The following is an 18,515-nucleotide window of genomic DNA, read 5'->3' as shown; positions in this document are numbered from 1 at the left end:
CTGGAACGTACTGGGGTGTGGGTAGACGGGGCTATGACACGTACTGGGGTGGGGGTGTGGCTCGAACGTACTGGGGTGTAGGTACACGGGGGGTACGACACGTACTGGGGTGGGGGTACGACTGGAACGTACTGGGGTGTGGGTAGACGGGGCTATGACACGTACTGGGGTGGGGGTGTGGCTCGAACGTACTGGGGTGTAGGTACACGGGGGGTACGACACGTACTGGGGTGGGGGTAGGACTGGAACGTACTGGGGTGTGGGTAGACGGGGCTATGACACGTACTGGGGTGGGGGTGTGGCTCGAACGTACTGGGGTGTAGGTTCACGGTGGTACGACTGGAACGTACTGGGGTGGGGGTACGACTGGAACGTACTGGGGTGTACATGGACGGTGGTACGACACGTACAGGGGTGGGGGGGTGTACATTGACGGTGGTACAACACGTACAGGGGTGGGGGGGTGTACATTGACGGTGGTACGACACGTACTGGGGTGGGGGTACGACTGGAACGTACTGGGGTGTAGGTACACGGTGGTACGACACGTACTGGGGTGGGGGTACGACTGGAACGTACTGGGGTGTGGGTAGACGGGGCTATGACACGTACTGGGGTGGAGGTGTGGCTCGAACGTACTGGGGTGTAGGTACACGGGGGGTACGACACGTACTGGGGTGGGGGTAGGACTGGAACGTACTGGGGTGTGGGTAGACGGGGCTATGACACGTACTGGGGTGGGGGTGTGGCTCGAACGTACTGGGGTGTAGGTACACGGGGGGTACGACACGTACTGGGGTGGGGGTAGAACTGGAACGTACTGGGGTGTAGGTAGACGGGGCTATGACACGTACTGGGGTGGGGGTACGACTGGAACGTACTGGGGTGTACCTAGACGGGTGGGGGTATACATATACGGGGGGTACGTGTCGGACGTACGGGGGCTGGGGGGAGTGTTGGGCGCGTATGCGGGCACATGTCTCCATGGTTGCTATAGGTGTTCGGTGCGGACGGTGTTTTTTCCATACGGTTGTACGCTCGGACGCACGGGATGGATCGTGATTCCTCGGTCGGACTTGGATTTTCACGTTTGTAAGGTAAATCGTCCGAGGACGTGTCGGACACATTTTCCGACTCGAGGACGTGTGGGGAATGGTTCCCAGTGCGGTTCGTATGGACTTTTTACCATGCGAATCGTGATTGCCAGTTCGTACGGCACTTGTACGATTCGTACGGTAAAAAGACCCGATACGAGTCGCACGGGGGAATTTTTTACCGGATCGTGATCGGCACCAGAATGAAATAATTGGAAGAAGTAATGAGAGTTAGAAGGAAGGGTGAATGAGGGAAAGAAGAGAAAGAAAGAGTTAAGGAATGGTGAGAGAATACAAAAAGGAAGACAAATGGAAAGAAGGGGCAATACAAGGACAGGAGGATGTTAAGAAGTCAGGAATGAACAAGAAATTAATTAAAGAATGGAAGAAAGGAATAAAAGATGGAAAGAAGGAAACAACCAAACAGGGATATAAGGAAGAACAAAACATTAGAAAGGAAGAAAAGTGGCATGCAAGAAGAATAAGAAGAGAATAAGAAAGATGGAAAGAAAGAATGAAATAAGAATGGAAAGAAGTAAAGAGAGAATAATAGAAAGAAAGAACACATAGAAAGAAAGAAAAAAATGAAAGAAAATAAAAAGAAACAAACAAGATGGAAAGGAAGAGGATGGCTAGAAGGAAAGACTCAATAAATGAAAGAACCAACATTGATAAATGTGCAGTTTGTGGTTAAATGTATTTAAAATCGTACTTTAAAATCTATTAATTTCCAGCATTTTAAAAATTTTCCTCAGGGGAAAGAAAATGTCATGGACCTACATATAAAGGGTCTGGATTGGAAACTTTTGTCAGTCATTTAGTGCCAAAGAGCTCACAATGGCAGGTCTTTTATTTTTCTGGCTTCTTCCTTGTTGAAGAGTTGAACCTTCGGCCACATGCTGGTTCAGTCGTACGGCCATAAGAGTCCAAGAGGCATGATTATCTGCCGTGCCTACCAATCTCTGGTGACAGGGCATGGGCTTTAGTCTCACCCTACTCACAGTCCATACAACCTCAGATTACTTGGCTTTTGACCATTGGCTGACATCTACATAGAGTCAGTGGCAGCTGCTCCGCTAAGGGGAAGGAGTGTAGCCAACTGCTCTGAGTTTAAAAAGTAAAACTAAAATATTAATAACCAATTTTATTATCAATTTAGTTTTCCGCTCCTGCTTAGGTGCGGCGCAGGGTGGGGTGGGGCTGGGCTGACCAGAGCAGGGGCCAAGGGGAGGCGTGGGAGGCACACTCTTTAGAACACATGACAGTTTGACTGGCCGTCTTGGGCCGGCCAAGCAGTAATGCTCACTTTGCATGTTCTCCACCTGGCTGTATTGCACAGCTTGGGTAGAAAACATGTACAGCCTCCCAGTCCCTCTCTGAGTGCCAAACCACAGTGCTTGGACCAATCACAACGCTGCTGTAAGGAAGCATTGTGATTTGCTAGGGGAGTCTGAGAGCCTGTGTTCTTCCTGCTTCCTGATGACGACCGAGGAGCAGAAGAGGACCGCAATGCGGCAGCAGGCTTGCAGGAAGTAGTTTTAAAAAAAAAATTTACTCTCCCCACCCTGCTACCCCCGTTAAGTAGCGGACGCCACTGCGTAGAGTCCTTGTACACTGAGGGACCACTAAGATGTTTCGTATGCTATGCTCTGCATGCACCAAAGGCTAGGCACGACCTTTGATCACACCCTGAACCCAATTCTTCTGCCCTATTATTTTTTTTGTTTCCACTTCTCATACACCCCCCAGTGTGTTCGTTTTGACTCACTAAGTATACGATGATCTTTTAAAACTTGTGTCTGAGTGTGTGAGGTGCATAGCTACCAAGGTTTCAGATTGATATGTGTGACATTTTGATAACTTCAGTGTAATTATGAGTGACATTCAACAACTATGAGTGACAATCACACGCAAGCAAAATAAAGTTTTGAAGACGACGGAAACATATAAATATCAGAAATTGCACCCATTTGAGTAATGAGAAACTAAGAATATCCTAAAACTGCTGCAAAGCACAAGAATTGAAGCCCTTGTAGCTGATAATACAGCGCATCATTCTCGACTTCAGGTCGCTTCTTGTCCCACATGGGACCTCGGGACCTGGCAAGACTCCCAAACAGGATACGAGAGGCCCAAACTCAGATCTGTTGTCAGCTGTCTAATATTATTATAGTCAACAGTCTCGCCATAGACCCTTTTCCCTTCCTGGCAGACAGCACCAGGCATCGGGCAAGCCACAGGAGAGTGAGGCCCAAATGTAGGTTACAGCCAGGCTGTATTATTTAAAAAAAACAGTAGTTTAGCAGCCTCATCCCTAATAATTACCAAGCTGAGCGGTCAGCCATACAGCGGCACCAGATTATACAGCCAGCTGACTTAGTGAAGCTCTAGCTCGGCAATGAAAGTTGAGTAGATGGACCCAACCAGCGGGCACCACAGTGGCTCACACCCGACCCAAGTTAAACACGAGTTAAACCATTATGCAGACAGTGTGGCAGCTCAGAATAGAAATCATGCTCATGACCATGCAGAGCATTAAAAAAAACAGCACATTTTCATTTGGAAGTATTACCAACTTATGACTTCCTTCTTTGCAACAAGGGCTGTTTGGTACAGGCCTGGTGACCAGCTTCCGCAATGACTGAGGCTCAGCTGCTCACACTGGACTGGTGTAGTCAGGGCTGCTGAAGAAACATTCTGGCAGCTGCCGGTGGGCTCAGGTCCGGTCACGTGATTCATTCCGGCAGTGCAAACACAGGCGAGCTGCATTACCACTGCAAACAGCAGCAAAAATGTTCTCTTGAACAACTGCTACACGGTTGCACCATGGCTGGAAGCACTCTGTCACCCGCGCCTATTAAGTTGTGTCTGAAAAATTCTAATCTTGACCGCACCAGGCTGACAGCCATGATTGAGCACTGACTCCTGATGTCATGTGACGTCAGTGAATGCTCAGTAATGCAGCGCGTGGTGTTGGTCCGGTATCATTGAAACAATGTTGCAGTGTAGCAGCTACAGCTGCGAACAGTTCAGTCAGCTCATAAGCCTACCCGGAGCGGCGCGCACCGCGGTGCCACAACTTTTACAGTCAGTATTGTGCATTACAGCAGTGCTCCGGCTTGACAGCTGGGGGGGGGCTATAATGCGTGACTTCGCATTTCAGTTCTGTGATGCGGACCACCACACCGAAATGCGTTAGTCTAACGCCTGATGCGTGGTACTTGGCAGGGTTGGAGGTGGAAGAAGGTTTATGAGCTGATACCAAAACACTCAGCTTACGTATGATGTTTCCCCTAGGTTAGAAGTCATTGCACAGATTTGATTGTGTGCTGTAGTCCTTTCTGGGGTGCTCACTGTACCATTCGATGGCCACAGTAAGTTGCTTCCACAGCAAAGTTCATAAACTGTAGACTAGTTCCTGAACCCGCAATATGCCCACTTTAGTTAAAATGCCCATCTGGGCTGCTACACAAACCAAGGGCCGCCGTTCAAGCGTGCAGATGTTAATAGTGCAGCAGGTGCAGTGGCACTAAGGCCCAGGTGTCTGAAGCATTAACTGATCCCCAAATACAGCTTTATTTTCACTGCGAAACTGGGTGATGTGGGGCCCGTTTTCCCTGCTTGTATAAAGCCCTATGGTATCCTTGCTACTCCACTGCTTCCAGCCATCATAATTCTGATATGTGTGGTAACTCTTGTTACCACATGTATCGGATTGTGAGTTGCTTATATTTTAATGCAGTTGGTAAACACCTGGTACTATAAAATCTATATTGCCTGGATACATTTTAACAGGTCAAACCTACCGATGTTTAACAAGGTAAAACACCTGGACATGCAGATTTTGATGCAGTAAGCACCAAAGTTAGCTTGTTATGTAACATTTTGTGGACAAAACTTGCAATAGGCAATATTTATCATGCCTGCAAAATTCTGAACACGTAAGTTTCAGATTTTATCATGTGTGATATTTAGCACACAGGATACTGGGTGCTGGCAATGTCAGACTGTGACAGAAAATAGCCCTGGCACCAGAACAAAAGAGGCGCACAAGTGCAAATTGAGGCAGTATGAACTGGTACATACCCGCTGTATCGGTCTTATGGAAAGTATGGAAAACTGCATTCACTTGTCTTTGTTGTAGTTGATTTGCGGGAAATCAGCAGTAACAAACATTGGCAAAGCCAACAGGTTTCACCTATGTTGAGATCTACGGTCTTTGTCAATGTTTTTAGACATGTTGTTAAATGCAGGATGTTTCTGTATGCTTGGGTGTTTCTGTATGGTTTGTGACTGTATGCACGCAAGCATGTGTCTTTGTGACATCCTGTAAGCACCTCACCTGTGCAAGTGTCTTTAAGTAGCTGTTTGTGTTTCCGGTTTATTTCTTTGTGGGGTTTGTATGTTTGGATGTTTTGACATATGCACCTGTGTGTGGGTGCACTAATGTGTTCTTGTGGTGTATCTGTGCACATTTGTGTCAGTGTGTTTTTGCCTGCCTCTGTGTAAACGGGCTGCTCTTAATCCTTTTTTTTAGTTAACAAAAGATTTCGAAGCAACAGCACATGCACTGCCTCAGGCAAGACCTAAAGATGCCCGACAGAAAGTCTGTAGAGGGCAGAGAGTGTTAAAATGAAGACAACCAGGTTTAGAGCTACCTCCTTTAAGTCCACTGGCCATTTTAAATTGTTTGCAGTTGACCCTCGGCATGAACTATATCAGAGGATGAATCTGTCTCTGTTCCAGCTGAGAGCCACAAACGAAACAAGCATTGGACATGCAATAGGTCTCGCATTTGTTTGAGTTAGATCTATTTGGCATTGTAAATGGCAATGTTTTTACCTGTGTATTATGGAGTGTATGTAGGTGGTGTATAGTGGTATTATGTGGGCTGTATTGTTTTAGTTGTGCTATTGTGTGGAGTGGATTTGTGGAGTGGAAACATGTGGCATTGTGTACTGTGGAATTATGTGGATAGTAATTAAATGATAGTGTACTGGAATTATGTAGAGTGAGATTGTGTGTTATGGAATTTATTATGTGGCATGGTATTGTGTGTTGTGGAGTGGCATGTTGTGGATTTGAATTATGTGGTGTGCTATTAAATTAACAGTCGCAGATTGACAGAAAGCGGCAGACAGAGATATGTGCAAACACTGATGCAGTTAGGGAGACTGGAACGTCGTCAGATATAAGACAGAAAAGAGAAGTGGGGCATACAAAGCATATTTCAACCATTAAATTAAAAAAAGATAATTTAGACTGTGTACGTGTTTATTTTATCACAAAGAACCAAAGCGCTGGTAAAACCATGCAGAGAGCATAACTAACCTACCTCCAAACCCTTATATTAGGGACACTTGTTAGCAGTATTAGGGTGGGATAGGCAAGTTAGCAAAAACACTAAATAAAACTTGGGGAAAAAACGAGTAGGCAGTCTTAGAGATAGTCTACTTCTACCATATGGCTTGCACAAAGGTCTTCTCAAGTCTCATGATTATTTAAAAAAAAAATACCCTCAAACTAAAAGAAAGACACAGATGTCCCGGGGTTGATGTTGTTTTTGACAGGAACTAGACACATCGAGATGAAGAGACAACCCCTTTGTTAATTTAAGGCACGGACTTCGGCATCATTTTGCTGCCTGGGTGATGTGCGGAAATAGCCAACAGAAATATTTTATGGGTTATACCCCAAAAACTCCAAATAATTTCCATATACTGGAGAAACTGCTGGTGGATACATTAACTCTGGACCAGCATTTCTGGGACAGTCACAAAAACTTTTTACTTCAGAGCCTCGTATCTGGGGTCTAGCTATACCCAGGTCAAACAGGATTACTTTAAAAGCCATCCTAGAGTCATTCGATGGTCACTCAACTACATTAGAAGTCATTTTCACATCATCAGACATCATCAAGCTCTTGAAGTCATCAGCAAAGCTGAAAAGCTCAGCCTGATGATTTGAGGATGACTTGAAAATGTGTATCTGATGACTTCAGAAGGTCTTGTTTTTCCTGATGATTTAAGGATGACTTGAAAATGACTATCCGATAACTTTACAAGATGAGATTGTTCCTGATGACTTTGGGATGATTTAAAAATAAGTATCTGATTACTTCAAAGGTACTATAGTGTGTTTAATTAGATGTTCTTCTGGTGATTTTAACAGGAATTGCTTGTCTATTTAGAGAGCATGTCCACCACTTTTGTTTCAGTTTTTCTAGAAAAATGCAAACTGTTGGATGATTGCACGATTAATTGCAGATAAACGCAAAACGACATATAAGTTTTCTATTATACACAACTGAGCATACAATGAACTTTAGCAAACTGTGCATAAGTCATAGGTTATTTTTTAACACATTTCTTTTTATTTTTGTCACTTTCTTTTTGTACAAAACAGGTAAAATAAGCATCCACTGAAAAGGATCAATGCTTAACATTATTAAAGATGAACATTGGCCATTGTATGCATAGTCACTGAAGTTAAGGGACAATGAAGTATGAAAATATGTGACAGGATAGACTAAATAAAGTAACAAAAATAAATGCTGCACATTATGCAATCACTGGAGGCACATTATGCAGCAGAATCTTTATCTAGCCATCTGACATTTATTGATTTGCACCGCAAAACAATACACAAAGTGACGGAAACAAGCATCCATCAAACAAATACACAAATTATGAAATATTTCACAAACAAATGAAAAGTTTTTTTTAACTTTTAATGGGAAGGTTGAAGCTTTTCTAAACTCAATTGAGACCACCCATTGGCCATACTGTATTGTATTTGATGTACTTACACTGCTTCCAAAAATCAATGTGCGGATACCAAATGAATTATTAGTTGCACACTTATAAAACATTTTTGATTGTTCATTTGTACATTTTGCTTCTATATTGACATATACTTTATTATTTGGCCAACATTACTATATTTTATGAGCAGTCTAGGACCCCTGCGTAGGTGTCGCGGACCCCTAGGTGTCCTTGGAGCACAGGTTAAGAATGTTTATAAAGATGATTTCTAATCAAATGTGCTATAAAAAGAGACGTGCATGTAGGAGAACTTTCTATCATGATTTGCCTTAATCTATTTCAAATCGATTTGGCATTTCACTTACAAATGATTCATTTTCTACCTGAATGTAAAAACAGGCACATTTTATCACTGATATCCTGATAGCTGTGATGTTGTTATCTACTACTACCAGATGAACTGGTTCCCTGATGTCATAGGTTTCTCACTTAAGTGGAACCATGAGTGCTAGGTTAACAGACACTTCTGCCTGCTTACACTGAATGAATCTAGTGACTCTGCCAAAGGCAAACACTCCAGGTTCTGTTTCATATTTTATTACACTTTGGTCTTTCCTCTGAATACAAGTGTAATTTGAGCTGTAAACAAGAAGATTGCTTTGTTCTAAAAATATTTTCTTATAGGCTACTACATCCGAGCCTAAAATTTGAGAGATCTGAGTTACTGCTACATATTCATTCTCTGTTAAGCTGTAAGGGTATGTAGAACCAACACTGTAAATGCATTTTTCTATTCTTAGGTATCACTGTCTCTTTGTATTATATGAACACATCATACTCTGGTAAAATTCAGCCTCAACACTATCAGGAGGCAAATGATTTTCCATTAACACAGGTATTACTTGTCTCATATTTACTGCATCTAGAATTTGTATTTCTATGCTTACTGTACCATGCACATTAACCCCTTCCATGCCCATGACGGAACGGTTCCGTCATGAGCATCGGTTGCGCTGTGCTCATGACGGAACCGTTCCGTCATGGCCCCGCCCGCGCTCGAACCCTTCAGCACCGCGGGGGAATTCCCGCCGCGCTGAAGGGGTTAAGATCTTCAAAAACAAAACAATTAGCAGTAAACAGAGGCCCTGCTGCTCTTACACTGTCTACTAAGTGGACCAATTGATGAACATTCATTGTCAAAAATCTTTTTTTATATAAATCATTAAACAGTTAGTTGCACAAACAAAAGTAAACACTGTTCTGCTATATTTAAATCTTCCTGGCTAATGTCATCATTTAATAGCTTATGAATTGCTTTCATAAGTACACAAAAGTGTAAATAGCGTGATCTATCTAAAACATGTTTTAACACAGGCATTCCATAAAATAAAAGAACGTTTCGAAACTCTGAGACCTTCCAATATGGTAGTTCAACAACAGACCTTGGAACTCTACTAACGTCCAGTGTGGGTTTTATCTGTTTCGAATAGACATTAACTACTTTTGACTTTTTCATAAAAAGAGTAAGAATGATGCTTATATTCTTTAGTGAACCAGATGGTCATCAACAATTTCATAATGCCACTACACACACCATGCATGTAATCAATCACAAATCCTCTGGTTACACAAAAATGTTTCAAAAATATGAACCACATGGGACCTTTGATCCCTCTTACTCTGTAATCAGAAAGTCCACTCTCGATATTAGCTATTGCACTGTTTACATCAGATTTAATTGTATTGAGTGTCCTTGGTGGGCCTTTTGGGTTTTCAGCATTGTAAGGAAATACTTTACAGTGCCCTTTTCCTGAAACAGTCACTTCACCCTCTTGTAGACAATGCCAGCACCCAAACTTCGGTGATGTGCACTAAGCAGTTGAAAAGCTGTATATGACGGTTTTTAAAGTGGAATTTTAGTAGTGGCACTTGTTTGTATAGCACTGTTCATAAATAATACCATTTCACAATATAAATTGTATGATTTATTGTCTTGAGTGAGAAAGCGATCAGTGGGAATTTAAACCTATGGTCTTAAGCATAAAGAATCTTGTCTGCTACATAGTAGCAGTTTAGAAGTGGAGTGTTTTAATTATTTGTCTACCAAGTTTAAAACTTAAAGCCCTATTTTTGTTCGGAAAGTCATGTAAAAAAGACAAAGTGCCCTGTAAACATTGTGGGGAATAAAATAATTCAAATTAGAAGGAGATAATATCACGCACTCCTTCTGAAAGAATGAACCCATGTAATAATAAAAATAATACAAAATGTGTGCAGTCTCATAGCTTTATATGTTAACGTTGCACAGTGCAGCAAGAAGGAAATTTTAAATGTGCAGAAAATTATGTTTCAAAAACATTTCCACATCAAGCTGTTCGGCCTCCCCCTGTCCAATTAGCCAGTCTTTGCCTCCTACCTTAGCGTGAAAACTTTAAAGGCTAGGAGGATATATTTATTCCCACACATGCTGCCTACTTTTGAAATCAAAGAAAATAATTAGGCTGTCCATGGACCAATCGAGATAAGTGGTCGCAGTTGGCCGGATGGCTCAAGTAAACTCAGATGCAACTGTTTCAATATGGAAAGCAGTGAAGGTCAGCAAGAGAAATTCAAGGCCTTACGCACCATATTTATCAGTTACATTATATCACACAAAGTTCCCCACAAACAAACGGAAATAACTTTACAGACCCCATCCCACTGAGAACCTGTGCCTGCCCGAGCTGGGACTCGAACCCGGGTCCTCAATAGACAGCAGCTCCCAGCTCCGTCAACTATAGCATCCAAATACATACATAAGTATCAAATAGCCAAAATGTTAAAATTTACAGCATGTCCTAGCTTGCACTCACCTGCATATACCTGAACTATTCAGGTGAACTCGCAAAACCTACGCATATCCGGGAGCGCCGGAAGTGACGTCATTGCTCTGCTGCAAGAACGAATGCAGTGAGGGTGCAATGGCCATAAAAAGGGCACGATGGATCGGCCTCGGTCTCTTTATTTTCCAACTTTACCTTTCGAAAGCAGGAAAACTTCAGGGATTCCAGCGAACTCAGCTAAGGCATGCTGCAGCTGACACCAAGGGGTCCAGCTTAAACACTTGAGACAGGCCCGAGGTGCATATCGACGCGGTACCAGCAGCACATCCCACGCAGTCAACCGCATCCCCGGGCTACTGGGGAGCCCTGCAGGCCAGTGTCAATTACCCCGATTCTGAGCACGGGGCCTCGCCTAAAAAAAGAGCAGGCAATCCTAGACTCCCGGCCCCAGGGCTTAAAGTGGGCCGGGTCCTGCCGGTGCTGACCGTTCTTCTTTAGGTGCCCTTCTATCCAGTGCCACAAGGACTAGATGTTATGTTTTAAATATATATCGCATGTCGGGAGTGCATTAAATCAAGCAGACATTATAATATAAAGGGGGAACCTTTTTCAAATCACAGGAGGTGCAGGCTCGAACCTGCTTTATTAACTTGAGAGTCGACTGCTCTAACATTAGGCCACAGGTTTCGATACTAAAAACGAGTAAAATCTTTAGTATTATAATCAACAAAGTGAGAGTTGTTGCTTATTTATCTGAAGCAAATTACACCCATTGACAAAGCCAATAGTCCTGGCTTATTGTAGGTGTAACGTTACTTGTGTTTTATGGCAAATGAATGAACAGAAGCAGCTAAATTCCAGTAGGGCAGCTCTGTGCAAAGGAAAGTTGTTTGGCTTTGGTGAAGGGCCCGTTTGTTTTTTGTTTTGTTATGAGGGGGGAGCTAGCAGGCCAGGGTCAACCCCAATTCTGAGCCCTGGGCCTTGCATAAAAAAAGAGCAGGCAGTCCCAGACTCCCGGCCCCAGGGCTTAAAGTGGGCCGGGTCCTGCCGGCGATGACCGTTAATCTTTAGGTGCCCTTCTCTACCCCTCACTGCCACAGAGACTAGATTTTGTTTTAAATATATAGCGCATGCTGGGAGCGCATTCAATCGAGCAGCAGTTAAAATATAAAGGGGAAACATTTTTCAAATCACGGGAGGTGCAGGCTCGAACCTGCTATTAACTTGGGAGTCAACTGCTCTAACATTAGGCCACAGCCAAAACCACATACGTTTTACCGGTTATCTCTGCAAAAAGCCTTGATACTTATTAAAATATTGAATTAATATGGTGCATTAATTTCCTCAACAATAGGGCACATAAGCCTACCTATTAAAATGTGAGTAAACAAATGGAAAACTGTTTGATATGATCAGTATAAATGATGGACTAATGGTTGCTTTTCTTTTTTTTCCCCTTAGGACAATGAAGAATCATTTCATTTGATGACGGAGGAAAGTCCATCATTCAACACTGGAGTAATTTTTTTTTTTTAAGGTACATAGGAAATAGCATTTCCACTTGTACCACCTAATTATGATTTGCTTTCTCTCTAAGGAAATGGTATATAACTCCTTATCCATAATTAATCAAAATGAAAGCTTTTCTTTTGGCCCTGGTTCCTGTCTGAATGAGGAGTGTGTACGGTTACAAGTCGAAAAAGAATACTTAAAAGGTGCGTGCTTGATATTCTACCTTTCCACGTAAACTGCAACAAATTCCCATTAATAATCCTTTTTTTCCATCCAAACACATGCTTTGTCAAAAAGTATGCTTGTTATGTGTATATTGTATGGGGAACAGCCATTACAACGCGGTTTTTACCACGCGCAGCTTTTACAGCACATGCGTTACAACGCATGCGATGTTACAACGCAATGCCATTACAACACAAGTCTTTACATCGACTTGCGCTAGATGGCGTGCTAACATTACAAATAGTGTAGTTTACTATCCCAACACCTTCCCTACTGTTACGTGGAATGGAGTTGGAATAGTAAATTACACTTTTCTAATGTTAGCACGCCATCTAGTGCAAGTCGATGTAAAGACTTGCGTTGTAATGGCATAGCGTTGTAACATCGCATGCGTTGTAACGCATTCGATGTAACTGCACGCGTTGTAATGACACGCATTGTAATGTCATACATCCATATTGTATTTATTATCTGCCGCCTTTAACAACTGTATTTATTTGATAATAGCACAGTTGCAAGGCACTTGCAATAGTGAGTTGGCTATACAGTCTTTGCAAGCTGCGCTGTCTGCTTTGACCAATTCAAGGAATTTAACAGATACAACAGCATCAAAAATATGCAGTCGATCATTCACTGTACAAAAGGTACTTCTTTTCTTTGCCACTCTTTTAGCACAGTTAAAGTTTATATAGGACAAACCTTGTAGATTTCCTGCATGAGGACTTTGAAATGTTTCTGCATGCAATGTTTTTAAATATGGCTGCTTTATACTCCTGGAGCTAACCTAGCAAATATTACATTGCTAGCCATGTACAGATGCCAAATCAAAATAAAAAAAAACACTCTCTTCTATATATATATTTTTAGTATGTAACCTAACATAATGGCAAATAGTTAATAGTTGTGTTATTTTGCAGACTGATATGCAGCAGTTGGTAAAGGCCTCAAATGATCCTTCACGGTTCAGAGATGTACTCGTTCCAAAGAGAAAATTGCACAGCCTCTTGGAGGAAGCCAAGGCAGCTCGGGACAGTGCAGGTTTTCTTCTCAATGGTATCAGCAAAATACTTTTTTCTCCTAAATAACTTGCATCTGCAAAAGGTGTAATGAAGGCTTGTGCTGGAACAGCTGTCCTTGATGAGGAGAAGGTTGATGCATTGTTTTTGTAAGATATTATACAAATGTTCAAATTAACATTCATTCGAGCTTGGATTGTGAAAATTCATTATTATACATTTTGTTAAGCTATGTTTGCATATGTGGTGTTGTATCATAATTGTACGATGACTCCATCATTACTTAACAGCTGTCTGCAAAAGAACAATAAGAGCAATGGGGGTGGCTGGTAATTTCTTAACAGTTTGTGCTGAGCTTGGGCAACAAATGGCATGCAAATCTGGCGCAAAGCCTTGAGTTGGGATTTCATTTCTAAATCTGTAGGTCCAGGTGTGAGGGGAAACTGGATGAATGGGTGATAGCAAACTGCACTTATAAAATATACTGTGCTCGCAGCTTTTATTTAGACCTGACCAACTCTCCTAATAATTAGATAAGTTGGTCCTGATCCTAGCACTTGGTTGTAAGCTCCTATTTTGATTTCTGCTCATTATGCTAGTTTTTTAGACTGTTTTCCAAATATGAATATTGCAAGTACAGTTCAGACTCACCGTGGCTGCCTCCTTGATGGTTTTGTAAAGAAATCTGGCACTGATTACTTTCTGTTGGCAGAGGAAGCATGACAGCGTCTAGTGAACATGACTATGGCACATTTTTTTTCAATGCATCTACATTGGTACAGTCTTTCTTCCAAGAACCCCAGCATTTCAAAAGGGTGAAAGAGGCAGAGACGACAGGCTGCTACTTGGGGCTAGAACTGTCATTAGGGACCAGGGGCTAAACACCAGCTATGTGGTGGTGCTTTGTGTTCAATTTCTGTTGTCAGTCACGTTTGCTCTTTTATAATTCTCACATTTTGTGCAGATTTTGAGCTACAGAAAAGTACCCCAGCTCTTAGCCATGCTTACTCCTGCTGCCATAAGTGTTATATAAAGTTTTGGAGGGGACCCAACTTTTCATCATCAGAGGTCTCATCGCACAAAAGTTAAGACCTTTGTTGAAGGTGGACATTTCTGTCCTCTTCCTGAAACTCCAACAGATTTCCTGAATACACAACTTGCTGCTTCACTCTTAAGTTCATAAAGGAACTTTTTCTTTCTTCACCTTCTGCCTCCCTCTTCATCAATGCTTTGCTTTCACCTGTGCCTCTTTGACCAAGGGACCCTAATCTTACACTTAGGAACCTTGTAACCCTAATCATGATTGTATGACATAATTTCGAAAGACAAAAATTCGACCTACAAAAATATCGCAACAAAAATATCGTGGTCAAGAATATCGACATCCTATCTACAACATGGTAAGTACAAAAATATCGATAATTTAATATCGATGTCAAAAATATCGTAATTCAAAAATATCGGTTTTTTTTAGTTTAAAAATATATGTAAAATAAACCAAATAATACTTATAAATCAAATAAACATAATTAAATATATTGTATAATATGTAAAATGTATAATAAATATATATAATTAAATGAAACTTTAATGAAACATATATATATAATATATAATATATACACTTACTTAATAATTACTTTTAATAATAATTTCTGTAACATATAAATTATTAAATATTTATTTAAATTACCAATACATCTATATACATAAAACAATAACATTAATAAATATTAAATAATTACATATAGCAAATAATAATCAATAATTTTAATTTGAATAATTTTTATTATTAATTATATATTACAATAGCTAAAATATTACAAAACATATTTAATATCAGACACAATAAAACTACTAGTCCAACTTCAACAAAAACAACAGTAAGGAAAATGTTGGATAGCGTAGGGGTAAAAATAACTATTCCAACTCCCGAGAGTGCAACAGTAGGGAAAACATTGGATAGCGTAGGGGTAAAAATTACTATTCCAACTCCAAAGAGTGCAACAGTAGGGAAAGCGTTGGATAGCGTAGGGGTAAAAATTACTATTCCAACTCCAGAGAGTGCAATAGTAGGGAAAGTGTTGGATAGCGTAATGGTAAAAATTACTATTCCCACTCCAGAGAGTGCAATAGTAGGGAAAGTGTTGGATAGCGTAAGGGTAAAAATTACTATTCCCACTCCAGACAGAGCAACAGTAGGGAAAACGTTGGATAGCGTAGGGGTACAAATAACTATTCCAACTTCAAAGAGTGCAACAGTAGGGAAAACGTTGGATAGCGTAGGGGTAAAAATTACTATTCCAACTCCAGAGAGTGCAATAGTAGGGAAAGTGTTGGATAGCGTAAGGGTAAAATTTACTATTCCCACTCCAGAGAGTGCAATAGTAGGGAAAGTGTTGGATAGCGTAAGGGTAAAATTTACTATTCCCACTCCAGAGAGTGCAACAGTATAGAAAACGTTGGATAGCGTAGTGGTAAAAACAACTATTCCAACTCCAAAGAGTGCAACAGTAGGGAAAACGTTGGATAGCGTAGGGGTAAAAATTACTATTCCAACTCCAGAGAGTGCAATAGTAGGGAAAGTGTTGGATACCGTAAGGGTAAAATTTACTATTCCCACTCCAGAGAATGCAATAGTAGGGAAAGTGTTGGATAGCGTAAGGGTAAAAATTACTATTCCAACTCCAGAGAGTGCAATAGTAGGGAAAGTGTTGGATAGCGTAAAGGTAAAATTCACTATTCCCACTCCAGACAGTGCAACAGTAGAGAAAAGGTTGGATAGCGTAGGGGTAAAAATTACTATTCCAACTCCAAAGAGTGCAACAGTAGGGAAAGCGCTGGATAGCGTAGGGGTAAAAATTACTATTCCAACTCCAGAGAGTGCAACAGTAGGGAAAGCGCTGGATAGCGTAGGGGTAAAAATTACTATTCCCACTCCAGATAGTAAAACAGTTGGGAAAGCACTAGATAGCATAGTGATTCTATGAACATTATGACCAATTCAATAATTTGTTATAAAAAAATTGCATGTTAACAATGTTTTAAAAAAATAATTATTATTAAATACCAATTATGTAAAATAAATATTTAAATAAATAAATTTAAATTACATCCCACACTATTCCCCCTTTAACACACAACACACTACACATACAAAATACACAATAGATTTAAATATCAATTTATCTCTTATTTACAATTAATAATACATTCTTTATAATTAATATAGTTATTAATTCACTAATTAATACATATTAACTACAAAATTACAAATATTCACCTATTAATTATTAATTAACAATACATTAATTAGCAATAACAACAAATAAAATACAATAATCAATTATTTATATTTACTATATTTAACTAACTAATAACAATTAATTAATAATAATTACAAATAAATAAAATATATCATTATTTATTTTATTTTAATTACATCCAACCCTATTCCCCTATAAACCCACAACCCACTACACATAAAAATTCACATAATTAATTTTAATTATCAATTAATCACCTAATAAAATTAAATCACCAATTAATTACTAATTAACAATTAATTAATTAACTATAACAATAAATAAATATTATTAATAAACTAATTATAATTTATATAATTAACCAAATAATTAATTCTTTTTACAATTAATAATTAATTAAAAATTATTTAATCTATTAATCAAATTAATTACCAATTAATAATTGATTACCAATTAATTAATCATAAATACCAATTAAACAATACATATTAATTCATTAATTATAATTACATTACTTCCCACCCTATTCCCCTATAAACCCACAACCCACTACACATAAAAATTCACATAATTAATTTAATTATCAATTAATCACTTAATAAACTTAAATCACCAATTAATTACTAATTAACAATTAATTAATTAACAATAACAATAAATAAATATTAATAATAAAGTAATTATAATGTATATAATTAACCAATTAATAAAATAATTTTACAATTAATAATTAATTAACAATTAATTAATCAATTAATTACCAATTATTAATTAATTACCAATTAATTAATCATAAATACCAATTAAACAATACATATTAATTCATTAATTATAATTAAATTACTTCCCACCCTATTCCCCTATAAACCCACAACCCGCTCTGATACTAAAACGCTAAATTAAATGTAAAATAATTATAAATCTCTAAACATTTATTTTTAAATGTATTAAAATACATTACAATAATCTTTAACATACAAATAAAATACATATTAAATGACATTACACTAAATAAATATCGATATTATTGACATCGAAATTTTTACTTACGATATTACTTACATCGATATTAAGTACTTCGATATTATTAACTTCGATATTACTTACCTTGGGATCGATATTCTGTCCATCGATATTCTTGACTTCGATATTCTGTACCTACGATATTAAAAACACGATATTATTGTAGGTCGAAATTTAAAACTCGATATTTTGGCTAAACACCCCTAATCATATCTCATCTGGCACACTGTATGAAATAATGGAATTTGAACTTTTTATAGGCAGTCCAGCCCTATTAAAATCCAAATATAGTGGTGGTAGCATGATACTGATGTATGGTATTTCCAGAGTTTATGAAGTCTGTGTGCAGTGCCAATGGCTGGCCACCCCTGGACAACAGAAGTATGAGAAAGAAGCTGGCTACAAAAATTTGCAATGCCGGAGGAGGATTAAGGAAAACTCTGCATCTAGAATCAAACCACGAAGTTGCTGGTTTTCATTAAGCCATTTGTTCTTGTTGCAGTAGTCTGGCCTTTTTTCCCTGGATTTTTTTTTTCTGGACTTTTTCTCTTGCTTGGTATCCTGGCCCCTGTGGGGCCAAATATGTGCTTTAGATAAATAAAATTACATGTTGACACATCCCTTTTGATCATTTTTCCTTTAACCACAGTTTTGTTTAGTCTTTTGCAACTGGTCACCATGTCAAACAGCGTCAGATAATGCTCTGTACCTCAAAGTAAGGCAAATCCCAGTGAGTCAGGAGTATGGGAGTAGCGGCACATGTTAAGCTTATCTGAATGCAAAGGTATAACAT

The 18,515-nt window shown here is 39.5% G+C and overlaps 1 pseudogene; it reads left to right on the top strand.

The window, feature by feature from the left end:
* LOC146812391 (uncharacterized) overlaps positions 1-18,204 on the top strand; it is a 75,479-nt pseudogene extending 57,275 nt beyond the window's left edge.
* The last annotated feature ends 311 nt before the right edge of the window (positions 18,205-18,515 follow it).

Source organism: Triturus cristatus, chromosome 7 (genome assembly GCF_964204655.1).
Source record: "Triturus cristatus chromosome 7, aTriCri1.1, whole genome shotgun sequence".
In the NCBI taxonomy this organism is placed as follows: Eukaryota; Metazoa; Chordata; class Amphibia; order Caudata; family Salamandridae; genus Triturus; species Triturus cristatus.
The sequence above is the reverse complement of the archived record's forward strand: the minus strand, read 5'-3'. Positions and strand labels throughout refer to the sequence as shown.